This window comes from Schistocerca cancellata, chromosome 10, assembly GCF_023864275.1.
Source record: "Schistocerca cancellata isolate TAMUIC-IGC-003103 chromosome 10, iqSchCanc2.1, whole genome shotgun sequence".
Taxonomy (NCBI): Eukaryota; Metazoa; Arthropoda; class Insecta; order Orthoptera; family Acrididae; genus Schistocerca; species Schistocerca cancellata.
Window position 1 is genome coordinate 183,379,572 of NC_064635.1, and position 20,490 is coordinate 183,400,061.

Here is a 20,490-nt window from a genome sequence, read left to right on the forward strand (position 1 = left end):
TCAACCTGGGTGCTCGGTGTTAGACTCCAATGCACAACAGCAGGTTTACTGCATCCCTTCGACCAACATATTGACGATGAAACACAGAATTTGCATCGGGAATCAATACAAAATTCACAATATCGATTTATATTGACGGGAGTAACGTTTCGGGGAGTCTGTTTTTTGGCTCTTCCCTGGGGGCTCAGTGTTAGACTCCGATGTACCACAGCAGGTTTACTGAATCCCCTCGACCGTCATGTTGACGATGAATCACAGAAATTGCATAGGGAATCAATACGAAATTCACTATACCGATTTATATTAACGAGAGTAACGTTTCGGGGAGTCTTTTGTTTGGCTCTTCCCTGGGGGCTCAGTTATACACTCCGATGCACCACAGCAGGTTACTGTATCTCTTCGACCATCATATTGACGATGAAACAATGTAATTGCATCGGGAATCAATACACAATTCACAATACCGATTTATATTAACGAGAGAAACGTTTTGGGGAGTCTGTCTTTTGGCTCTTCCCTGGGGGCTCAGTGTTAGACTCCGATGCACCACAGCAGGTTTACTGAACCCCTTCGACCATCATATTGACGATGAAACACAGAAATTGCATTGGGTATCAATTCTAAATTCACAATACCGCTTTATATTAACGAGGGTAACGTTTCGGGAAATCTGTTTTTTGGCTCTTCCCTGGGGGCTCAGTGTTAGAATCCGATGCACCACAGCAGGTTTACTGTATCCCTTCGACCATCATATTGACTATGAAACACAGAAATTGCATCGGGAATCAATACAAAATTCACAATACCGATTTATATTGACGAGAATAACGTTTTGGAGAGTCTGTTTTTTGGCTCTTCCCTGGGGGCTCAGTGTTAGGCTCCGATGCACCACAGCAGGTGTACTGTATCCCGTCGACCATCACATTGACGATGAAACACAGAAATTGCATCGGGAATCAATACAAAATTAACAATACCGATCTATATTGACGAGAGTAACGTTTCGGGGAGTCTGCTTTGGCTCTTCTTTGGGCGCTCAGTGTTGGACTCCGATGCACCACAGCAGGTTTACTGTATCCCTTCGACCATCACATTGACGATGAATCACAGAAATTGCATCCGGATTCAAGACAAAATTCGCAATGCCGATTCATATTGACGAGAGTAACGTTTCGGAGAGTCTGTTTTTTGGCTCTTCCCTGGGGGCTCAGTGTTAGCCTCCGATGCACCACAGAAGGTTTACTGCATCCCTTCGACCAACATATTGACGATGAAACACAGAAATTGCATCCGGATTCAATACAAAACTCGAAATGCCGATTTATATTGACGAGAGTAACGTTTCGGGGAGTCTGTTTTTTGGTTCTTTCCTGGGGGCTCAGACTCCGAAGCACCACAGCAGGTTTACTGTATCCCCTCGACCATCATTTTGACGATGAAACACAGAAATTGGATCGGGAATCAATACAAAATTCACAATACCGAATTATATTGACGAGAGTAACGTTTCGGGGAGCCTTTTTTTTGGCTCTTCCCTGGGGGCTTAGTGTTAGACTCCGATGCATCACAGCAGGTTTACTGTATCCCTTCGACCATCACCTTGACGATGAAACAGAGAAATTGCATCGGGATTCAATACAAAATTCTCAATGCCGATTTATATTGACGAGAGTAATGTTTCGGGGAAATTGTTTTTGGTTCTTCCCTGGGGGGTTTAGGTTCCGATGCACTACCACAGGTTTACTGTATCCCTTCGACCATCATATTGGCGATGAAGCACAGAAATTGCATCGGGAATCAATACAAAATTCACAATACCGATTTATATTGACGAGAGTAACGTTTTGGGGAGTCTGCTTTTTGGTTCTTTCCTGGGGGCTCAGACTCCGAAGCACCACAGCAAGTTTATTGTATCCCGTCGACCATCATATTGACGATGAAACACAGGAATTGCATCGGGAATCAATACAAAATTCACAATACCGATTTAAATTGACGAGAATTACGTTTCGGAGAGCCTGTTCTTTGGCTCATCCCTGGGGGCACAGTGTTGGACTCCGATGCCCTACAGCAGGTTTACTGTATCCCTTGGACCATCAGATTAACGATGAAACACAGGTATTGCATGCGGATTGAATACAAAATTCACAATACCGATTTAAATTGACGAGAATTACGTTTCGGAGAGCCTGTTCTTTGGCTCATCCCTGGGGGCAGAGTGTTGGACTCCGATGCACTACCACAGGTTTACTGTATCCCTTCGACCATCAAATTGGCGATGAAGCACAGAAATTGCATCGGGAATCAATATAAAATTCACAATGCCGATTTATATTGACGACAGTAACGTTTCGGAGAATCTCTATTTTGGCTCTTCCCTGGGGGCTCAGTGTTGGACTCCGATGCACTACAGCAGGTTTACTGTATATCTTCGACCATCATATTAACAATGAAACACAGAAATTGCATCCGGATTCAATACAAAATTCACAATGCCGATTTATATTGACGAGAGTAACTTTTCGGGGAGTCAATATTTGGCTCTTCCTTGGGGGCTCAGTGTTAGACTCCAATGCACCACAGCAGGTTGACTGTATCCCTTCGACCATCATATTGACGATGAAAAACAGAAATTGCATCGGAAATCAATACAAAATTCACAATACCGATTTATATTGACGAGAGTAAAGTTTAGGGGAGTCAATTATTTGGCTCTTCCTTGGGGGCCCAGTGTTGGACTCCAATGCACCACAGCAGGTTGACTGTATACCTTCGACCATCATATTGACGATGAAAAACAGAAATTGCATCGGAAATCAATATAAAATTCACAATACCGATTTAAATTGGCGAGAATAACGTTTCGGAGAGCCTGTTCTTTGGCTCATCCCTGGGGGCAAAGTGTTGGACTCCGATGCCCTACAGCAGGTTTACTGTATCCCTTGGACCATCAGATTAACATTGAAACACAGGTATTGCATGCGGATTCAATACAAAATTCATAATGCCGATTTATATTGACGAGAGTAACGTTTTTGGAGTCTGTCTTTTGGCTCTTCCCTGGGGGTCTCTGTTAGACCTCGATGCACCACAGCAGGTTTACTACATCCCGCAGACCATCACATTGACGATGAAACACAGAAATTGCATCGGGAATCAATATAAAATTCACAATGCCGATTTATATTGACGAGAGTAACTTTTCGGAGAGTCTCTATTTTGGCCCTTCCCTGGGGGCTCAGTGTTGGACTCCGATGCACTACAGCAGGTTTACTGTATATCTTCGACCATCATATTGACGATGAAACAATGAAATTGCATAGGGAATCAATACAAAATTCACAATACCGATTTATAATGACGAGAGTAACGTTTCGGGAGTCTGTTTTTTGGCTCTTCCCTGGGGGCTCAGTGTTAGACTCCGATACACCACAGCAGGTTTACTGTATCCCCTCGACCATCATATTGACGATGGAACACAGAAAGTGGATCGGGAGTCAATACAAAATTCACAATACCGAATTATATTGACGAGAGTAACGTTTCGGGGAGCCTTTTTTTTGGTTCTTGCATGGGGGCTCAGTGTTAGTCTCCGATGCATCACAGCAGGTTTACTGTATCCCTTCGACCATCACCTTGACGATGAAACAGAGAAATTGCATCGGGATTCAATACAAAATTCCCAATGCCGATTTATATTGACGAGAGTAATGTTTCGGGGAAATTGTTTTTGATTCTTCCCTGGGGGGTTCAGGTACCGATGCACTACAACAGGTTTACTGTATCCCTTCGACCATCATATTGGCGATGAAGCACAGAAATTGCATCGGGTATCAATACAAAATTCACAATACCGATTTATATTGACGAGAGTAACGTTTTGGGGAGTCTGTTTTTTCGTTCTTTCCTGGGGGCTCAGACTCCGAAGCACCACAGCGGGTTTATTGTATCCCGTCGACCATCATATTGACGATGAAACACAGGAATTGCATCGGGAATCAATACAAAATTCACAATACCGATTTAAATTGACGAGAGTAACGTTTCGGAGAGCCTGTTCTTTGGCTCATCCCTGGGGGCACAGTGTTGGACTCCGATGCCCTACAGCTGGTTTACTGTATCCCTTGGACCATCAGATTAACGATGAAACACAGGGATTGCATGCGGATTGAATGCAAAATTCATAATGCCGATTTATATTGACGAGAGTAACGTTTTTGAAGTCTGTCTTTTGGCTCTTCCATGGGGGTCTCTGTTAGACCTAGATGCACCACAGCAGGTTTACTACATCCCGTAGACCATCACATTGACGATGAAACACAGAAATTGCATCGGGAATCAATACAAAATTCACAATGCCGATTTATATTGACGAGAGTAACGTTTCGGAGAGTCTGTTTTTTGGCTCTTCCCTGGGGGCTCATTGTTAGGCTCCGATGCACCACAGCAGGTGTACTGAATCCCCTCGACCGTCATGTTGACGATGAATCACAGAAATTGCATAGGGAATCAATACAAAATTCACTATACCGATTTATATTAACGTGAGTAACGTTTCGGGGAGTCTGTTGTTTGGCTCTTCCCTGGGGGCTCAGTTTTAGACTCCGATGCACCACAGCAGGTTTCTGTATCTCTTCGACCATCATATTGACGATGAAACAATGAAATTGCATCGGGAATCAATACACAATTCCCAATACCGATTTATATTGACGAGAATAACGTTTTGGGGAGTCTGTCTTTTGGCTCTTCCCTGGGGGCTCAGTGTTAGACTCCGATGCACCACAGCAGGTTTACTGAATCCCTTCGACCATCATATTGACGATGAAACACAGAAATTGCATCGGGAATCAATACAAAATTCACAATACCGCTTTATATTAACGAGGGTAACGTTTCGGGGAATCTGTTTTTTGGCTCTTCCCTGGGGGCAAAATGTTAGACTCCGATGTACCACAGCAGGAGTACTGTATCCCTTCGACCATCATATTGACGATGAAACACAGAAATTGCATCGGGAATCAATACAAAATTCACAATACCGATTTATATTGACGAGAATAACGTTTTGGAGAGTCTGTTTTTTGGCTCTTCCCTGGGGGCTCATTGTTAGGCTCCGATGCACAACAGCAGGTGTACTGTATCCCGTCGACCATCACATTGACGATGAAACACAGAAATTGCATCGGGAATCAACACAAAATTAACAATACCGATCTATATTGACGAGAGTAACGTTTCGGGGAGTCTGTTTTTGGCTCTTCCCAGGGCGCTCAGTGTTAGACTCCGATGCACCACAGCAGGTTTACTGTATTCCTTCAACCATCACATTGACGATGAAACACAGAAATTGCATCCGGATTCAAGACAGAATTCGCAATGCCGATTCATATTGACAAGAGTAACGTTTCGGGGAGTCTGTTTTTTGGCTCTTCCCTGGGGGCTCAGTGTTAGCCTCCGATGCACCACAGCAGGTTTACTGTATCCCTTCGACCATCATATTGACGATGAAACACAGAAATAGCATCTGGATTCAATACAAAATTCACAATGCCGATTTATATTGACCAGAGTAACGTTTCGGGGAATCTGTTTTTAGCTCTTCCCTGAAGGCTCAGTGTTAGACTCCGATGCACCACAGCAGGTTTACTGTATCCCTTCGACCATCAGATTAACGATAAAACACAGGAATTGCATCCGGATTGAATACAAAATTCATAAAGCCGATTTATATTGACGAGAGCAACGTTCTGGGGAGTCTGTTTTTTGGCTCTTCCCTGGGGGCTCAGTGTTAGACTCCGATGCACCACAGCAGGTTTACTGCATCCCTCAGACCATTACATTGACGATGAAACACAGAAATTGCATCGGGAATCAATACAAAATTCACAATGCCGATTTATATTGGCGAGAGTAATGTTTCGGGGAGCCTGTTTTTTGGCTCTTCCCTGGGGGTTCAGTGTTAGACTCTGATGCACCACAGCAGGTTTACTGTATCCCTTCGACCATCACATTGACGATGGAACACAAAAATTGCATCCGGATTCAATACAATAACTCGAAATGCCGATTTATATTGACGAGAGTAACGTTTCGGGGAGTCTGTCTTTTGGCTCAACCTGGGTGCTCGGTGTTAGACTCCAATGCACAACAGCAGGTTTACTGCATCCCTTCGACCAACATATTGACGATGAAACACAGAATTTGCATCGGGAATCAATACAAAATTCACAATATCGATTTATATTGACGGGAGTAACGTTTCGGGGAGTCTGTTTTTTGGCTCTTCCCTGGGGGCTCAGTGTTAGACTCCGATGTACCACAGCAGGTTTACTGAATCCCCTCGACCGTCATGTTGACGATGAATCACAGAAATTGCATAGGGAATCAATACGAAATTCACTATACCGATTTATATTAACGAGAGTAACGTTTCGGGGAGTCTTTTGTTTGGCTCTTCCCTGGGGGCTCAGTTATAGACTCCGATGCACCACAGCAGGTTACTGTATCTCTTCGACCATCATATTGACGATGAAACAATGTAATTGCATCGGGAATCAATACACAATTCACAATACCGATTTATATTAACGAGAGAAACGTTTTGGGGAGTCTGTCTTTTGGCTCTTCCCTGGGGGCTCAGTGTTAGACTCCGATGCACCACAGCAGGTTTACTGAACCCCTTCGACCATCATATTGACGATGAAACACAGAAATTGCATTGGGTATCAATTCTAAATTCACAATACCGCTTTATATTAACGAGGGTAACGTTTCGGGAAATCTGTTTTTTGGCTCTTCCCTGGGGGCTCAGTGTTAGACTCCGATGCACCACAGCAGGTTTACTGTATCCCTTCGACCATCATATTGACTATGAAACACAGAAGTTGCATCGGGAATCAATACAAAATTCACAATACCGATTTATATTGACGAGAATAACGTTTTGGAGAGTCTGTTTTTTGGCTCTTCCCTGGGGGCTCAGTGTTAGGCTCCGATGCACCACAGCAGGTGTACTGTATCCCGTCGACCATCACATTGACGATGAAACACAGAAATTGCATCGGGAATCAATACAAAATTAACAATACCGATCTATATTGACGAGAGTAACGTTTCGGGGAGTCTGCTTTGGCTCTTCTTTGGGCGCTCAGTGTTGGACTCCGATGCACCACAGCAGGTTTACTGTATCCCTTCGACCATCACATTGACGATGAATCACAGAAATTGCATCCGGATTCAAGACAAAATTCGCAATGCCGATTCATATTGACGAGAGTAACGTTTCGGAGAGTCTGTTTTTTGGCTCTTCCCTGGGGGCTCAGTGTTAGCCTCCGATGCACCACAGAAGGTTTACTGCATCCCTTCGACCAACATATTGACGATGAAACACAGAAATTGCATCCGGATTCAATACAAAACTCGAAATGCCGATTTATATTGACGAGAGTAACGTTTCGGGGAGTCTGTTTTTTGGTTCTTTCCTGGGGGCTCAGACTCCGAAGCACCACAGCAGGTTTACTGTATCCCCTCGACCATCATTTTGACGATGAAACACAGAAATTGGATCGGGAATCAATACAAAATTCACAATACCGAATTATATTGACGAGAGTAACGTTTCGGGGAGCCTTTTTTTTGGCTCTTCCCTGGGGGCTCAGTGTTAGACTCCGATGCATCACAGCAGGTTTACTGTATCCCTTCGACCATCACCTTGACGATGAAACAGAGAAATTGCATCGGGATTCAATACAAAATTCTCAATGCCGATTTATATTGACGAGAGTAATGTTTCGGGGAAATTGTTTTTGGTTCTTCCCTGGGGGGTTTAGGTTCCGATGCACTACCACAGGTTTACTGTATCCCTTCGACCATCATATTGGCGATGAAGCACAGAAATTGCATCGGGAATCAATACAAAATTCACAATACCGATTTATATTGACGAGAGTAACGTTTTGGGGAGTCTGCTTTTTGGTTCTTTCCTGGGGGCTCAGACTCCGAAGCACCACAGCAAGTTTATTGTATCCCGTCGACCATCATATTGACGATGAAACACAGGAATTGCATCGGGAATCAATACAAAATTCACAATACCGATTTAAATTGACGAGAATTACGTTTCGGAGAGCCTGTTCTTTGGCTCATCCCTGGGGGCACAGTGTTGGACTCCGATGCCCTACAGCAGGTTTACTGTATCCCTTGGACCATCAGATTAACGATGAAACACAGGTATTGCATGCGGATTGAATACAAAATTCACAATACCGATTTAAATTGACGAGAATTACGTTTCGGAGAGCCTGTTCTTTGGCTCATCCCTGGGGGCAGAGTGTTGGACTCCGATGCACTACCACAGGTTTACTGTATCCCTTCGACCATCAAATTGGCGATGAAGCACAGAAATTGCATCGGGAATCAATATAAAATTCACAATGCCGATTTATATTGACGACAGTAACGTTTCGGAGAATCTCTATTTTGGCTCTTCCCTGGGGGCTCAGTGTTGGACTCCGATGCACTACAGCAGGTTTACTGTATATCTTCGACCATCATATTAACAATGAAACACAGAAATTGCATCCGGATTCAATACAAAATTCACAATGCCGATTTATATTGACGAGAGTAACTTTTCGGGGAGTCAATATTTGGCTCTTCCTTGGGGGCTCAGTGTTAGACTCCAATGCACCACAGCAGGTTGACTGTATCCCTTCGACCATCATATTGACGATGAAAAACAGAAATTGCATCGGAAATCAATACAAAATTCACAATACCGATTTATATTGACGAGAGTAAAGTTTAGGGGAGTCAATTATTTGGCTCTTCCTTGGGGGCTCAGTGTTGGACTCCAATGCACCACAGCAGGTTGACTGTATACCTTCGACCATCATATTGACGATGAAAAACAGAAATAGCATCGGAAATCAATATAAAATTCACAATACCGATTTAAATTGGCGAGAATAACGTTTCGGAGAGCCTGTTCTTTGGCTCATCCCTGGGGGCAAAGTGTTGGACTCCGATGCCCTACAGCAGGTTTACTGTATCCCTTGGACCATCAGATTAACATTGAAACACAGGTATTGCATGCGGATTCAATATAAAATTCACAATGCCGATTTATATTGACGAGAGTAACTTTTCGGAGAGTCTCTATTTTGGCCCTTCCCTGGGGGCTCAGTGTTGGACTCCGATGCACTACAGCAGGTTTACTGTATATCTTCGACCATCATATTGACGATGAAACAATGAAATTGCATAGGGAATCAATACAAAATTCACAATACCGATTTATAATGACGAGAGTAACGTTTCGGGAGTCTGTTTTTTGCCTCTTCCCTGGTGCTCAGTGTTAGACTCGGATGCACCACAGCAGGTTTACTGTATCCCTTCGACCATCACATTGACGATGAAACACAGAAATTGCAGCCGGATTCAATGCAAAATTCGCAATGCAGATTGATATTGACGAGAGTAACGTTTCGGAGAGCCTGTTTTTTGGCTCTTCCCTGGGGGCTCAGTGTTAGACTCCGATACACCACAGCAGGTTTACTGTATCCCCTCGACCATCATATTGACGATGGAACACAGAAATTGGATCGGGAGTCAATACAAAATTCACAATACCGAATTATATTGACGAGAGTAACGTTTCGGGGAGCCTTTTTTTGGTTCTTGCATGGGGGCTCAGTGTTAGTCTCCGATGCATCACAGCAGGTTTACTGTATCCCTTCGACCATCACCTTGACGATGAAACAGAGAAATTGCATCGGGATTCAATACAAAATTCCCAATGCCGATTTATATTGACGAGAGTAATGTTTCGGGGAAATTGTTTTTGATTCTTCCCTGGGGGGTTCAGGTACCGATGCACTACAACAGGTTTACTGTATCCCTTCGACCATCATATTGGCGATGAAGCACAGAAATTGCATCGGGTATCAATACAAAATTCACAATACCGATTTATATTGACGAGAGTAACGTTTTGGGGAGTCTGTTTTTTGGTTCTTTCCTGGGGGCTCAGACTCCGAAGCACCACAGCGGGTTTATTGTATCCCGTCGACCATCATATTGACGATGAAACACAGGAATTGCATCGGGAATCAATACAAAATTCACAATACCGATTTAAATTGACGAGAGTAACGTTTCGGAGAGCCTGTTCTTTGGCTCATCCCTGGGGGCACAGTGTTGGACTCCGATGCCCTACAGCAGGTTTACTGTATCCCTTGGACTATCAGATTAACGATGAAACACAGGGATTGCATGCGGATTGAATGCAAAATTCATAATGCCGATTTATATTGACGAGAGTAACGTTTTTGAAGTCTGTCTTTTGGCTCTTCCATGGGGGTCTCTGTTAGACCTAGATGCACCACAGCAGGTTTACTACATCCCGTAGACCATCACATTGACGATGAAACACAGAAATTGCATCGGGAATCAATACAAAATTCACAATGCCGATTTATATTGACGAGAGTAACGTTTCGGAGAGTCTGTTTTTTGGCTCTTCCCTGGGGGCTCATTGTTAGGCTCCGATGCACCACAGCAGGTGTACTGAATCCCCTCGACCGTCATGTTGACGATGAATCACAGAAATTGCATAGGGAATCAATACAAAATTCACTATACCGATTTATATTAACGTGAGTAACGTTTCGGGGAGTCTGTTGTTTGGCTCTTCCCTGGGGGCTCAGTTTTAGACTCCGATGCACCACAGCAGGTTTCTGTATCTCTTCGACCATCATATTGACGATGAAACAATGAAATTGCATCGGGAATCAATACACAATTCCCAATACCGATTTATATTGACGAGAATAACGTTTTGGGGAGTCTGTCTTTTGGCTCTTCCCTGGGGGCTCAGTGTTAGACTCCGATGCACCACAGCAGGTTTACTGAATCCCTTCGACCATCATATTGACGATGAAACACAGAAATTGCATCGGGAATCAATACAAAATTCACAATACCGCTTTATATTAACGAGGGTAACGTTTCGGGGAATCTGTTTTTTGGCTCTTCCCTGGGGGCAAAATGTTAGACTCCGATGTACCACAGCAGGTGTACTGTATCCCTTCGACCATCATATTGACGATGAAACACAGAAATTGCATCGGGAATCAATACAAAATTCACAATACCGATTTATATTGACGAGAATAACGTTTTGGAGAGTCTGTTTTTTGGCTCTTCCCTGGGGGCTCATTGTTAGGCTCCGATGCACCACAGCAGGTGTACTGTATCCCGTCGACCATCACATTGACGATGAAACACAGAAATTGCATCGGGAATCAATACAAAATTAACAATACCGATCTATATTGACGAGAGTAACGTTTCGGGGAGTCTGTTTTTGGCTCTTCCCAGGGCGCTCAGTGTTAGACTCCGATGCACCACAGCAGGTTTACTGTATTCCTTCAACCATCACATTGACGATGAAACACAGAAATTGCATCCGGATTCAAGACAGAATTCGCAATGCCGATTCATATTGACAAGAGTAACGTTTCGGGGAGTCTGTTTTTTGGCTCTTCCCTGGGGGCTTAGTGTTAGCCTCCGATGCACCACAGCAGGTTTACTGTATCCCTTCGACCATCATATCGACGATGAAACACAAAAATTGCATCCGGATTCAATACAAAACTCGAAATGCCGATTTATATTGACGAGAGTAACGTTTCGGGGAGTCTGTCTTTTGGCTCAACCTGGGGGCTCGGTGTTGGACTCCAATGCACAACAGCAGGTTTACTGCAACCCTTCGACCAACATATTGACGATGAAACACAGAAATTGCATCGGGAATCAATACAAAATTCACAATACCGATTTATATTGACGGGAGTAACGTTTTGGGGAGTCTGTTTTTTGGCTCTTCCCTGGGGGCTCAGTGTTAGACTCCGATGTACCACAGCAGGTTTACTGAATCCCCTCGACCGTCATGTTGACGATGAATCACAGAAATTGCATAGGGAATCAATACAAAACTCACTATACCGATTTATATTAACGAGAGTAACGTTTCGGGGAGTCTGTTGTTTGGCTCTTCCCAGGGGGCTCAGTTTTAGACCCCGATGCACCACAGCAGGTTTCTGTATCTCTTCGACCATCATATTGACGATGAAACAATGAAATTGCATAGGGAATCAATACAAAATTCACAATACCGATTTATAATGACGAGAGTAACGTTTCGGGGAGTCTGTTTTTTGGCTCTTCCCTGGTGCTCAGTGTTAGACTCCGATGCACCACAGCATGTTTACTGTATCCCTTCGACCATCACATTGACGATGACACACAGAAATTGCATCCGGATTCAATGCAAAATTCGCAATGCAGAATTATATTGACAAGAGTAACGTTTCGGAGAGCCTGTTTTTTGGCTCTTCCCTGGGGGCTCAGTGTTAGACTCCGATGCACCACAGCAGGTTTACTGTATCCCCTCGACCATCATATTGACGATGAAAAACAGAAATTGCATCGGGAATCAATACAAAATTCACAATACCGAATTATATTGACGAGAGTAACGTTTCGGGGAGCCTTTTCTTTGGCTCTTCCCTGGGGGCTCAGTGTTAGACTCCGATGCATCACAGCAGGTTTACTGTATCCCTTCGACCATCACCTTGACGATGAAACAGAGAAATTGCATCGGGATTCAATACAAAATTCTCAATGCCGATTTATATTGACGAGAGTTATGTTTCGGGGAAATTGTTTTTGGTTCTTCCCTGGGGTGTTCAGGTTCCGATGCACTACAACAGGTTTACTGTATCCCTTCGACCATCATATTGGCGATGAAGCACAGAAATTGCATCGGGAATCAATACAAAATTCACAATACCGATTTGTATTGACGAGAGTAACGTTTTGGGGAGTCTGTTTTTCGGTTCTTTCCTGGGGGCTCAGACTCCGAAGCACCACAGCAGGTTTATTGTATCCCGTCGACAATCATATTGACGATGAAACACAGGAATTGCATCGGGAATCAATACAAAATTCACAATTCCGATATAAATTGACGAGAATAACGTTTCGGAGAGCCTGTTCTTTGGCTCATCCCTGGGGGCACTGTGTTGTACTCCGATGCCCTACAGCAGGTTTACTGTATCAATTCGACCATCAGATTAACGATGAAACACAGGTATTGCATGCGGATTGAATACAAAATTCATAATGCCGATTTATATTGACGAGAGTAACGTTTTTGGAGTCTGTCTTTTGGCTCTTCCCTGGAGGTCTCTGTTAGACCTCGATGCACCACAGCAGGTTTACTACATCCCGTAGACCATCACATTGACGATGAAACACAGAAATTGCATCGGGAATCAATACAAAATACAGAATGACGATTTATATTGACGAGAGTAACGTTTCGGAGAGTCTCTATTTTGGCTCTTCCCTGGGGGCTCAGTGTTGGACTCCGATGCACTACAGCAGGTTTACTGTATATCTTCGACCATCATATTAACAATGAAACACAGAAATTGCATCCGGATTCAATACAAAATTCACAATGCCGATTTATATAGACGAGAGTAACTTTTCGGGGAGTCAATATTTGGCTCTTCCTTGGGGGCTCAGTGTTAGACTCCAATGCACCACAGCAGGTTGACTGTATCCCTTCGACCATCATATTGACGATGAAAAACAGAAATTGCATCGGAAATCAATACAAAATTCCCAATACCGATGTATATTGACCAGATTAAAGTTTAGGGGAGTCAATTATTTGGCTCTTCCTTGGGGGCTCAGTGTTGGACTCCAATGCACCACAGCAGGTTGACTGTATCCCTTCGACCATCATATTGACGATGAAAAACAGAAATTGCATCGGAAACCAATACAAAATTCACAATACCGATTTATAGTGACGAGAGTAACGTTTCGGGGAGTCTGTTATTTGGCTCATCCCTGGGGGCTCAGTGTTAGACTCCGATGCACCACAGCAGGTTTACTGTATCCCTTAGAGCATCATATTGACGATGAAACACAGAAATAGCATCTGGATTCAATACAAAATTCATAATGCCGATTTATATTGACCAGAGTAACGTTTCGGGTAATCTGTTTCTTGGTTTTTCCCTGAAGGCTCAGTGTTAGACTCCGATGCACCACAGCAGGTTTACTGTATCCCTTAGAGCATCATATTGATGATGAAACACAGAAATAGCATCTGGATTCAATACAAAATTCACAATGCCGATTTATATTGACCAGAGTAACGTTTCGGGGAATCTGTTTTTTGGTTCTTCCCTGAAGGCTCAGTGTTAGACTCCGATGCACCACAGCAGGTTTACTGTATTCCTTCGACATCACATTGACGTTGGGACACAAAAATTGCATCCGGATTCAATACAAAATTCGAAATGCCAATTTATATTGACGGGAGTAACGTTTCGGGGAGTCTGTCTTTTGGCTCAACCTGGGGGCTCGGTGTTAGACTCCAATGCACAACAGCAGATTTACTGCATCCCTTCGACCAACATATTGACGATGAAACACAGAAATTGCATCGGGAATCAATACAAAATTCACAATACCAATTTATATTGACGGGAGTAACGTTTCGGGGAGTCTGTTTTTTGGCTCTTCCCTAGGGGCTCAGTGTTAGACTCCGATGTACCACAGCAGGTTTACTGAATCCCCTCGACCGTCATGTTGACGATGAATCACAGAAATTGCATAGGGAATCAATACAAAATTCACTATACCGATTTATTTTAACGAGAGTAACGTTTCGGGGAGTCTGATGTTTGGCTCTTCCCTGGGGGCTCAGTTTTAGACTCCGATGCACCACAGCAGGTTTCTGTATCTCTTCGACCATCATATTGACGATGAAACAATGAAATTGCATCGGGAATCAATACACAATTCACAATACCGATTTATATTGACGAGAGTAACGTTTTGGGGAGTCTGTCTTTTGGCTCTTCCCCGGGGGCTCAGTGTTAGCCTCCGATGCACCACAGCAGGTTTACTGTATCCCTTCGACCATCATATCGACGATGAAACACAGAAATTGCATAGGGAATCAATACAAAATTCACAATACCGATTTATAATGACGAGAGTAACGTTTCGGGGAGTTTGTTTTTTGGCTCTTCCCCGGTGCTCAGTGTCAGACTCCGATGCACCACAGCAGGTTTACTGTATCCCTTCGACCATCACATTGACGATGAAACACAGAAATTGCATCCGGATTCAATGCAAAATTCGCAATGCAGATTTATATTGACGAGAGTAACGTTTCGGAGAGCCTGTTTTTTGCTCTTCCCTGGGGGCTCAGTGTTAGACTCCGATGCACCACAGCAGGTTTACTGTATCCCCTCGACCATCATATTGACGATGAAACACAGAAATTGCATCGGGAATCAATACAAAATTCACAATACCGAATTATATTGACGAGAGTAACGTTTCGGGGAGCCTTTTTTTTGGTTCTTCCCTGGGGGCTCAGTGTTAGGCTCCGATGCATCACAGCAGGTTTAATGTATCCCTTCGACCATCACCTTGACGATGAAACACAGAAATTGCATCGGGATTCAATACAAAATTCTCAATGCCGATTTATATTGACGAGAGTAATGTTTCGGGGAAATTGTTTTTGGTTCTTCCCTGGGGGGTTCAGGTTCCGATGCACTACAACAGGTTTACTGTATCCCTTCGACCAACATATTGGCGATGAAGCACAGAAATTGCATCGGGAATCAATACATAATTCACAATACCGATTTATATTGACGAGAGTAACGTTTTGGGGAGTCTGTTTTTTGTTTCTTTCCTGGGGGCTCAGACTCCGAAGCTCCACAGCAGGTTTATTGTATCCCGTCGACCATCATATTGACGATGAAACACAGGAATTGCATCGGGAATCAATACAAAATTCACAATACCGATTTATATTGACGAGAATAACGTTTCGGAGAGCCTGTTCATTGGCTCATCCCTGGGGGCACAGTGTTGGACTCCGATGCCCTACAGCAGGTTTACTGTATCCCTTCGACCATCAGATTAACGATGAAACACAGATATTGCATGCGGATTGAATACAAAATTCATAATGCCGATTTATATTGACGAGAGTAACGTTTTTGGAGTCTGTCTTTTGGCTATTCCCTGGGGGTCTCTGTTAGACCTCGATGCACCACAGCAGGTTTACTACATCCCGTAGACCATCACATTGACGATGAAACATAGAAATTGCATCGGGAATCAATATAAAATTCACAATGCCGATTTATATTGACGAGAGTAACGTTTCGGAGAGTCTCTATTTTGGCTCTTCCCTGGGGGCTCAGTGCTAGACTGCGATGCACCACAGCAGGTTTACTGTATCCCTTCGACCATCAGATTAACGATGAAACACAGGAATTGCATCCGGATTGAATACAAAATTCACAATGCCGATTTATATTGACGAGAGTAACGTCAAATTGTTTTGCTCTTCCCTGGAGGCTCAGTGTTTGACTCCGATGCACCACAGCAAGTTTACTGTACCCTTCGACCATCATATTGATAATGAAACACAGAACTTGCATCGGATATCAATACAAAATTCACAATACCGATTTATATTGACGAGAGTAACGTTTCGGGGAGTCTGTTATATGGCTCTTCCCTGGGGACTCAGTGTTAGACTCCGATGCACCACAGCAGGTTTACTGTATCCCTTCGAGTATCATATTGACGATGAAATACAGAAATAGCATCCGGATTCAAGACAAAATTCGCAATGCCGATTCATATTGACGAGAGTAACGTTTCGGGGAGTCTGTTTTTTGGCTCTTCCCTGGGGGCTCAGTGTTAGCCTCCGATGCACCACAGCAGGTTTACTGTATCCCTTCGACCATCAGATTAACGATGAAACACAGGAATTGCATCCGGATAGAATACAAAATTCACAATGCCGATTTATATTGACGAGAGTAACGTTTCGGAGAGTCAATTTTTTTGCTCTTCCCTGGAGGCTCAGTGTTGGACTCCGATGCACCACAGCAGGTGTACTGTATACCTCCGACCATCTCATTGACGATGAAACACAGAAATTGCATCGGGAATCAATACAAAATTCACAATACCGATTTATACTGACGAGAGTAACGTTTCGGGGAGCCTGTTTTTTGGCTCTTCCCTGGGTGCTCAGTGTTAGACTCCGATGTACCACAGCAGGTTTTCTGAATCCCTTCGACCGTCATGTTGACGATGAATCACAGAAATTGCATAGGGAATCAATACAAAATTCACAATACCGATTTATATTAACGAGAGTAACGTTTCGGGGAGTCTGTTATTTTGCTCTTCTCTGGGGGCTCAGTTTTAGACTCCGATGCACCACAGCAGGTTTCTGTATCTCTTCGACCATCATATTGACGATGAAACAAAGAAATTGCATCGGGAATCAATACAAAATTCACAATACCGATTTATATTGACGAGAGTAACGTTTTGGGGAATCTGTCTTTTGGCTCATCCCTGGGGGCTCAGTGTTAGACTCCGATGCAACACAGCAGGTTTACGGCATCCCTTTGACCATCACATTGACGATGAAACACAGAAATTGCTTCCGGATTTAATACAAAGTTCGCAATGCCGATTTATATTGACGAGAGTCACTTTCTATTGAGTCGGTTTTTTGGCTCTTCCCTGGGGGCTCAGTGTTAGATTCGGATGCAACACAGCAGGTTTACTGCATCGCTTTGACCATCGTATTGACGATGAAACACAGAAATTGCATCGGGAATCAATACAAAATTCTCAATGCCGATTTATATTGACGAGAGTAACGTTTCGGGGAAATTGTTTTTGGTTCTTCCCTTGTGGGTTCAGACTCCGATGCACTACAACAGGTTTACTGTATCCCTTCGACCATCATATTGACGATGAAGCACAGAAATTGATCGGGGATCAATACAAAATTCACAATAATGATTTATATTGACGAGAGTAACGTTTTGGGAGTCTGTTTTTTGGTTCTTCCCTGGGGGCTCAGACTCCGAAGTACCACAGCAGGTTTATTGTATCCATTCGACCATCATATTGACGATGAAACACAGAAATTGCATCTGGAATCAATACAAAATTCACAATACCGATATATAATGACGAGAGTAACGTTTCGGGGAGTCTGTTTTTTGGCTCTTCCCTGGGGCTCAGTGTTAGACTCCGATGCCCCACAGTAGGTTTACTGTATCCCCTCGACCATCACATTGACGATGAAACACAGAAATTGCATCCGGATTCAATACAAAATTCGCAATGCAGATTTATATTGACGAGAGTAACGTTTCGGGGAGTCTGTTTTTTGGCTCTTCCCTGGGGGCTCAGTGTTAGACTCCGGTGTACCACAGCATGTTTACTGAAACCCTTCGACTATCATGTTGACGATTCAACACAGAAATTGCATCGGGAATCAATACAAAATTAACAATACCGATTTATATTGACGAGAGTAACGTTTCGGGTATTCTGTGTTTTGGCTCTTCCCTGGGGCTCAGTGTTAGACTCCGATGCACCACAGCAGGTTTACTGTATCCCTTCGACCATCATATTGCCGATGAAACACAGAAATTGCATTGGGAGTCAATACAAAATTCACAATACCGATTTATATTGACGAGAATAACGTTTTGGGGAGTCTGTTTTTTGGTTCTTTCCTGGGGGCTCAGACTCCGATGCACCACAGCAGGTCTACTGTATCCCTTCGACAATCATATTGACGATGAAACACAGAAATTGCATCGGGAATCAATACAAATTTCACAATACCGATTTATATGGAGGGGAGTAGCGTTTCGGGGAGTCTGTTTTTTGGCTCTTCCCTGGGGCTCAGTGATAGACTCTGATGCACCACAGCAGGTTTACTGTACTCTTCAAACATCACACTGACGATGAAACACAGAAATGGAATCCGGATTCAATACAAAATTCGCAATGCCGATTTATATTGACGAGAGTAACGTTTCAGGGAGTCTGTTTTTTGGCTCTTCCCTGAGGGGCTCAGTGTTAGACTCCGGTGTACCACAGCAGGTTTACTGAATCCCTTCGACTATCATGTTGACGATTAAACACAGAAATTGCATCGGGAGTCAATACAAAATTCACAATACCGATTTATATTGACGAGAATAACGTTTCGGAGAGCCTGTTCATTGGCTCATCCCTGGGGGCACAGTGTTGGACTCCGATGCCCTACAGCAGGTTTACTGTATCCCTTCGACCATCAGATTAACGATGAAACACAGATATTGCATGCGGATTGAATACAAAATTCATAATGCCGATTTATATTGACGAGAGTAACGTTTTTGGAGTCTGTCTTTTGGCTATTCCCTGGGGGTCTCTGTTAGACCTCGATGCACCACAGCAGGTTTACTACATCCCGTAGACCATCACATTGACGATGAAACACAGAAATTGCATCGGGAATCAATATAAAATTCACAATGCCGATTTATATTGACGAGAGTAACGTTTCGGAGAGTCTCTATTTTGGCTCTTCCCTGGGGGCTCAGTGCTAGACTGCGATGCACCACATCAGGTTTACTGTATCCCTTCGACCATCATATTGACGATGAAACACAGAAATTTCATCGGGAATCAATACAAAATTCACAATACCGATTTATATTGACGAGAGTAGCGTTTCGGGGAGTCTGTTATTTGGCTCATCCCTGGGGACTCAGTGTTAGACGCCAATGTACGACAGCACGTTTACTGAATCCCTTCGACCATCATATTGACGATGAAACACAGAAATTGCATCGGGAATCAATACAAATTTCACAATACCGATTTATATTAACGAGAGTAACGTTTCGGGTAGTCTGCTCTTTGGCTCTTCCCTGGGGGCTCAGTTTTAGACTCCGATGCACCACAGCAGGTTTACTGTATCCCTTCGACCATCAGATTAACGATGAAACACAGGAATTGCATCCGGATTGAATACAAAATTCACAATGCCGATTTATATTGACGAGAGTAACGTCAAATTGTTTTGCTCTTCCCTGGAGGCTCAGTGTTTGACTCCGATGCACCACAGCAAGTTTACTGTACCCTTCGACCATCATATTGACGATGAAACACAGAACTTGCATCGGATATCAATACAAAATTCACAATACCGATTTATATTGACGAGAGTAACGTTTCGGGGAGTCTGTTATATGGCTCTTCCCTGGGGACTCAGTGTTAGACTCCGATGCACCACAGCAGGTTTACTGTATCCCTTCGAGTATCATATTGACGATGAAATACAGAAATAGCATCCGGATTCAAGACAAAATTCGCAATGCCGATTCATATTGACGAGAGTAACGTTTCGGGGAGTCTGTTTTTTGGCTCTTCCCTGGGGGCTCAGTGTTAGCCTCCGATGCACCACAGCAGGTTTACTGTATCCCTTCGACCATCAGATTAACGATGAAACACAGGAATTGCATCCGGATAGAATTCAAAATTCACAATGCCGATTTATATTGA